The sequence below is a fragment of the Diospyros lotus genome, chromosome 12, assembly GCF_014633365.1.
Source record: "Diospyros lotus cultivar Yz01 chromosome 12, ASM1463336v1, whole genome shotgun sequence".
NCBI lineage: Eukaryota > Viridiplantae > Streptophyta > Magnoliopsida > Ericales > Ebenaceae > Diospyros > Diospyros lotus.
The window spans coordinates 24,729,956-24,737,255 of NC_068349.1; the positions used below are offsets into that span (position 1 = coordinate 24,729,956).

The 7,300-nt window shown below is 40.7% G+C and overlaps 1 non-coding gene across 1 annotated transcript; it reads right to left on the reverse strand.

The window, feature by feature from the left end:
* Positions 1–4,683: 4,683 nt before the first annotated feature.
* On the reverse strand, positions 4,684–4,788 carry LOC127787777 (small nucleolar RNA R71). The gene has a single exon (XR_008020238.1). It is a non-coding gene; the product is annotated as a small nucleolar RNA R71 (small nucleolar RNA).
* Positions 4,789–7,300: the final 2,512 nt, after the last annotated feature.

Here is a 7,300-nt window from a genome sequence, read left to right on the forward strand (position 1 = left end):
GAACTTAAGTACTTTCTAGGATTACAAATAAAACAAGAAGAAGAAGGTATATATATTTCTCAACAAAAGTACATAAGAGATCTTCTCAAGAGGTTTGATGTTCAAGATTGTAAAACTATGGCTACACCTATGAGTAGTTCTCAAAGCCTAGATAAAGATGAGTTAGGCAAGGCTGTGGACAACAAGCTTTATAGAAGCATGATTGGCTCTTTATTATATCTAACAGCCAGTAGACCTGATATTATGTTTAGTGTGTGCTTATGTGCTAGGTTCCAATCCAATCCCAAAGAATCTCATTTAAAAGCAGTTAAAAGAATCTTGAGATACCTAAAAGGAACTGCAAATCTAGAACTATTTTATGCAAAATCAAATATTTTTGATCTAATAGCATACACTGATGCAGATTATGATGGATGTAAATAGATAGAAAAAGTACAAGTGGTTCATGTCAATTCTTAGAAAATTGTTTGGTATCTTGGTCAAGTAGAAAGCAAAATACAGTGGCTCTATCTTCTACTGAAGCTGAGTATGTAGCAGCTGGAAATTGTCGTGCTCAATTATTGTGGATGAAATACCAAGTAGAAGACTATGGCATAAGACTTCATAACATCCCAATAAAATGTGATAATACTAGTGCTATAGCTTTAACAAAAAATCCAGTGTTTCATGCAAGAACTAAACATATAGAAGTAAAACATCACTTCATTAGAGACCATGTTCAAAAAGGAGACATAAGTCTTGAATTCATAGATACAAATCATCAAGTAGCAGACATCTTTACAAAACCTCTTGATAGAGAAAAGTTTGAATATTTTAGGAGTGAACTGGGACTAATTATATCTTGAGTAAGTGTGTGGTAACTGATTTCTTTTCTTATTCCTGTTTATATATATATTTGATACGGCCAAGATTCAAATCTGTCGAAACAATATAAAATCTATTGACAGAATATTTTCGGGCCAAAATTTATATGTGATGTTTGGGGCACATCTCTGCAAATAAATCTGTTTAAATCTTAAATATAGTCGACAGCATTTGTGCTGTTGTCGACAAAGATATTGTGAGATTGCTAAGATAGTCGACAGAAGGCTCATCCTAGTCGACTATGCGCTAAGTGTAAAGCAAAAATCAGTCGACGGCTTTATTATATCTGTCGACTATTCCTTCGGTTCTTTTAATAATAGTCGACTATACCACTCTCATCTGTCAACTATCATATCCCGCCTATTTAAAAGATAGGCAACTATCGGGTTTCTTATAAACCCCAACTTCTCTTTGTATGACCGGTTTGCTCTCTTTGAGTCTCGACCCCTTCTCTCTTTCAAATCTCTTGCATTTGGTTGTTCGCGATTCCATCCAAGCACACGTTCTCTAAGTGCCGATCACTCGAAATCCCTTTTGATAAGTATCCTCGGTCACATCTTTGGCTTGCCCCCTCGGTCAAATCCGTGGTTTCTTTTGCTCTTCTTCTCTGTCGATTGCTTGTGTTTCATCATCTTAAATGGCTCGAACGAAGAACTCGGATAAGGGCAAAGGCAAAGGAAAAGAGAAGGCATCAGGCTCTTCAAGCCGTCCTCCATATCAACCGAGGCCTCAACTTCAGCTTTTTATTTCTGAGGGTTGATAGCATGCATATTTATACCATATTTTGGCATTTCACCTCAGTCTTATTAGGCCATTTGAAGTAATTTTTGCTGATATTTCATTGTTTCTATTTTATTATGCTTCAAATCATCCTTACACTATTTTCTATCTTACTTCTATGGATCTAGGCTTTAGGGAATGTTGGATGGACTAGAGAAGTGGCTCAACTAAAGGAGCTTGGGCTTACTTTCAAGGAGCAGACTTGGGCTGCTCAATTTTGCTATTTTTGGGCTCACTTATTTTCTGTTGGGCTAGGCCCAACCCTAGCCTTCCTAGCCCTTCATTTCTTAGCCATGTATTTGAGGCCTCTTAGCACATATATTCAGATAGGAGGGAAGTGGAAAAGAGAGAGGATTCTGGCCGTTTTTAGTTGTTAGCATTTTTCTGTTTCCTTCATCTTTTGTTTTCACTTTGTTTTTCCTTGCTGTAATGATAGGCTAGAGCATTTGTAACCGGTTGTGTATCTTGAATCCATATGGAATTTGAGTCCCGGATGAGCTACAAAAACATGGTTTGTTTGTTTTAATCTTGTTCATTTCCATTTGGTTTAGTTTGAGCAGATTTGTGAATGCATGGAGTTCATGGCAGGTTTGTGTGAATTTGCATGGTTTCATTTTCTGTTAAATGCTTGAGAGAACAGAATGTTATAACCGGTTGGTATAACATCTCGGAAATGGATGTTATGTGCTTGAACGGTTGTTCTTGCATAGGTCCGGATAGGTTGAATAGAGAGTGGATGGTTGCATTTTGTTTATAAGAGGTTTCTATACTCATTTTGTTATTCCAATCATTCTAATCCTTGGACGGTTGTTGGGGATGCTTTAAGTTTGATATCCAGAGATTAAAACATCTAACAAGCTAAGGTTTATAGAGTGGACGAGGAAGATTTCACATAGGGGACAAATACACAGCCGGTTGCATTCCAAACATCATTGTCTTTCTGTTTTGATAATTAGTTTTCTGTCAAAACAACCCCCCCCAAACAAACTGTTGGTTATATTGGTTCTTCTTGTTCGTAGAGGGAAGTAAGGCTCCTTGTGAGATGACCTAGGGTGCACTTTGCTGCAAACTAGAGAAGAGATACATAGATCTCTAATTCTGGAGTGGTTCGACAGCCGGTTAGAATTTTGGCGCCGTTGCCGGGGAGCCAAGTTTTTCTTCTAAAAACATAGAGGACCGACCCTATTTTCTGTTTGTTTTGTTTTCTTGTTTGAGTGTTTTATCTGTTTTGCGTTCTTGGTGAAAAGGTTATCAGTTGTTTATGAGGTTATCAGTTTGGTGTTCTTGGTGAAAAGCTATTCTGTTCTTGAGATAAACTGATAGCAAGCAGCAACAGAGAAGCCTTATTTGCCTTTTCGATCTTCTTTTTGTTTGTGTGTATTTTCCTTTTATGTTTTCTCGTTTCTGGAATCATTTTTGAACCAAGAAGTGGCTGTTGGAGAGGGCTGCACGACCTGATCTTCTGTAAAAGCAACCCTGCAGCAACTGAAAAAGCAAAAAACACACCTGCAGTCCTTCTCTGATTTTCAGTATCACACCTTGTGTGTGTCCTTCTCTAGTCTTCATGTGCTCTGATAGGCGCTAAAAAGCAAGCTCACATAGCAAGTAGACAACCCTGTAGCATATCAGGAGCATAACCATTTTTAGAAAGCTAAATCCCACTTTTCTACCTCTGACAGCAGATCACCTGCACAAGAGGATATTCCGTTTTCTTTCTCTCATTTTCCTTTTATTTTCTCTCTTTTAACACTCCATTCAACGTTGTCTTTACCTTCCACACTAATCTCCCTTTTCGTTTGGCAGAAGACACCAGCAGCTGCAACCAAGAGGAAATCACCCACAGCAGCCTTCCATTCAACAGCGGTTTTAACCACCTCCATGACAGATAGCATTATTTAAGGATTGAGCTCGAGATACCGGTGCTATCCTCTTTCTTTCTCATCCCTACTTGATATTCTTTCAAGTTCATATGCTTTCCTTGATGTTTTCTTGCATATAGAATGGTTTCTGAGGCAAAATAGGAGCAGGTTTTGAGGGAAAAAAATCAGTTTCCCAGTTACTGTTCACAGCTTTCCACTTGCTCCGATTGAGCTGATTTTTGGTTTCCAAAGAAATGGGGGTGTGTGGATCAATACTCACTGATTTGCTATGACAAGAGCCTTTTTTGGCCAAATTCCAACGTTTAGACCACTTTTTGGGCCATTTTGTGTTTCTCAGTGGCTAATTTGGTGTGGTTTTTGGTGTTTTTAGGTCCCTCAGTGTTTTTGTGTTGAAATTTTGTGAAAAATTGCATAAAAAAATCATCTAAGGGCTTCTTGTTTGACCTGTTTTTGTGTTTGTGTGTTTGTGTGTTTGTGTGTTTTTTTTACTTTTTGAGTTCTTGGTATGCATAGGCCATTTTGTGTGCTGTTTTTGTGCTGATCTCTAGTGCATGACCAGGTCATCTAAGAAAACATTACTTAACTTGGATCTTGAATTAGAGAACACTCTTAGAAGGCAAGCTAGAGAGCTTAAGTCTCGGGATAGGATTGACCCTAATAGTGTGTCTAATACTTCATCCGGACCTATTCCAAAATTCATCAATATGGAAAATAATGGTAATGGTAATGGCAATGGAAATAATGGTAATGGCAATGGCAATAATGGTAATGGAAATAATGGTAATCATGGTCATTTGGATGGTAGAACCATTAGAGAGCTGGTTGCACCTGATGTGCATTACCAGCCCCTATGTATTCAATACCCACAGTTGGATGCTAACTTTGAACTCAAATCTGGACTGATCCATTTGTTGCCCAAGTTTCATGGTCTTACAGGAGAGGATCCGCACAAGCATCTAAAAGAATTTCATGTTGTTTGCTCAACCATGCGGCCACAAGGAGTAGATGAAGAGCAAATCAAGCTAAGAGCCTTTCCATTCTCACTTGATGGATCAGCCAAGGATTGGTTGTATTACCTGCCACCAGCTGCTATTACCAGCTGGGATGGATTGAAAAGGATCTTCCTGGAAAAATTCTTTCCAGCCTCCAGAACAGCATCAATAAGGAAGGAAATTTGTGGTATAAGGCAGATAAGTGGTGAGACTCTTCATGAGTACTGGGAGAGGTTCAAGAAGTTGTGTTCCAGCTGTCCTCACCATCAGATAAGTGACCAACTCCTAGTTCAATATTTCTATGAAGGTCTAATCCCCATGGACAGGTACTTGGTAGATGCTGCAAGTGGAGGAGCCTTGGCAGAGAAGACCCCAGCAGCTGCACAAGAGCTGATATCAAAGATGGCACAAAATGCCCAGCAATTTGGCACCAGAATTAACACCCCTACAAAAGCCATCAATGAAGTCAATGTGGCTGCCACTATGGACCAGCAGAGGATGGAAAACAAGCTTGAGGAATTAGCTTCCATGGTCAGGCAGTTAGCATTAGAGAGAAAGCAACCCCAGCAGCAGCTTTGTGGCATTTGCTCCTTGCCATCCCATACAACAGACCAATGCCCACAGTTGCAAGAAAATAATGAATCTGTTGCTGGCATCTTCCCTGGTAGACCATTCCAGTAGCACAATCCACCTTTCCAGCAGCAGCCACAACACAAGTATGATCCATACTCAACCACCTACAATCCAGGTTGGAGAGACCATCCGAACCTCAGATATGGCGGCCCTTCCAATCAACATGTGCACCAGCAGCAGCCATACCAGAATCAACCATTTCAGCAGAGGTTCCATCCTTCAATTTCAAGCAACCATGCTCCACCACCAAGGCAGAACCAAGCCATGCAGCAAGCACCACCATTACCCAAGTCAGAACCTAGCTTGGATGACCTTGTCAAGCAACTAGCAGCCAACACACTCCAATTCCAACAGAAAACAGAAACCACAATTCAAAATTTGGAGACCCAAATAGTCCAGCTAGCCACAAACATCAATGAGTTAAGGAGTCAAGGTTCAGGGCAGCTCCCTTCACAACCAGTTGCCAATCCAAGGGGTAATGTTAGTGCCATCATGCTTCGAAGTGGGAAAGAAGTGATAATCCCAACCCCTCCACCATCATCAAACATGGAGCAGAATGTAAAGGAGCAGAATGTAGAGGGTAGCAAAGAGCAGCAACCCTCCTCAGTCCAAGAAGCCAAGCAGCCAAACTCCAGCTATCAAGAACAAGGAGAGTCTTCCAACATCCTACCCCTACCATTCCCACATCGAGCAACACAAAACAAGAAAAGAGCAGAGGCCGAATTGGATAAAGAGATTCTGGAAACATTCCAGAAAGTTGAAGTCAACATCCCCCTCCTTGAAGCCATCAGACAGATCCCCAAGTATGCAAAATTTCTCAAAGATTTGTGTACTCACAAGAGGAAGCTTAAGGGGAATGAGAAGGTCAACCTTGGGAGGAATGTTTCAGCTCTCATACAACCTGCCATGCCAAGGAAGTGCAAAGATCCAGGGACGTTTTCCATTCCTTGTACTATAGGAGACATGCAATTTAGCAATGCTTTACTAGATTTAGGTGCATCCATTAATGTCATGCCTAACTCTATATATGCTTCATTGCAGTGTGGTCCTTTGAAGCCAACAGGAGTGGTTGTCCAACTAGCCAATAGAAGCACAGCCTACCCATCTGGAGTCTTGGAGGATATCCTGGTTGAGGTTAAGGATTGCATCTTCCCTGCTGATTTTTATGTTTTAAATATGGAAGATGATAACACACATGAGCATGCACCTCTCATCCTAGGTAGACCATTTTTAAAAACTGCAAGGACTATCATCAACATGCATGAGGGTACACTTTCCATGGAATTTGCTGGTAGCACCATTCATTTTAACATACTTGATGCCATGAAATGTCCCTCTGAAGATCATTCCATTTTGCAAGTTAACTTGATTCAATTGTTGGTTGATGAAGCATGCACTAAGTCTTGTGATTTGATTGATACATTCCCCACTATTCATGACCTTCCAGATTCCTTCATCTGTCCTGATTGTAGTAATGAGAGTGATCCATGTGATGCATGTTATGAGATTGCTGCATTTCTAGATAACCATCATTCTGAGGTTGAAAATGAGCATGCACATCCTGATCTTCATGGTTTCCCTATAGAGGATATTGTTTCTACTAACCTTGCTGCCATTGAGTTAGAGCAAAACAAGTTAGCCCCCTCTTTGCAGCAGCCACCCACCATTCAGTGCAAGCCCTTGCCTCAGCACCTCAAGTATGCATTCTTGGAGAAAGATGAGAAGCTGCCAGTCATCATTGCAAATAACTTGCAGCCTGACCAAGAGAGAAAGTTGCTGGACGTGCTGAAAAAGAATAGGAAAGCAATTGGGTGGATTTTAGCGGACATAACTGGAATCAGCCCATCTATTTGCATGCACCGTATCTTATTGGAGGAAGGAGCAAAACCAGCAAGGCAGCCTCAAAGAAGACTTAACCCAACCATTCTTGATGTGGTAAAACAGGAGGTAAGTAAATTACTTGCAGCCGGTATTATTTACCCCATTTCTGACAGCAAGTGGGTGAGTCCCGTGCAGGTTGTTCCAAAAAAGACGGGCATCACGGTGGTCCCAAATGAACAGAATGAGCTTATCCCCATGAGAGTGCAGAACAGTTGGAGAGTCTGCATTGATTATAGAAAGCTGAACCAAGCAACCAGAAAGGATCATTTT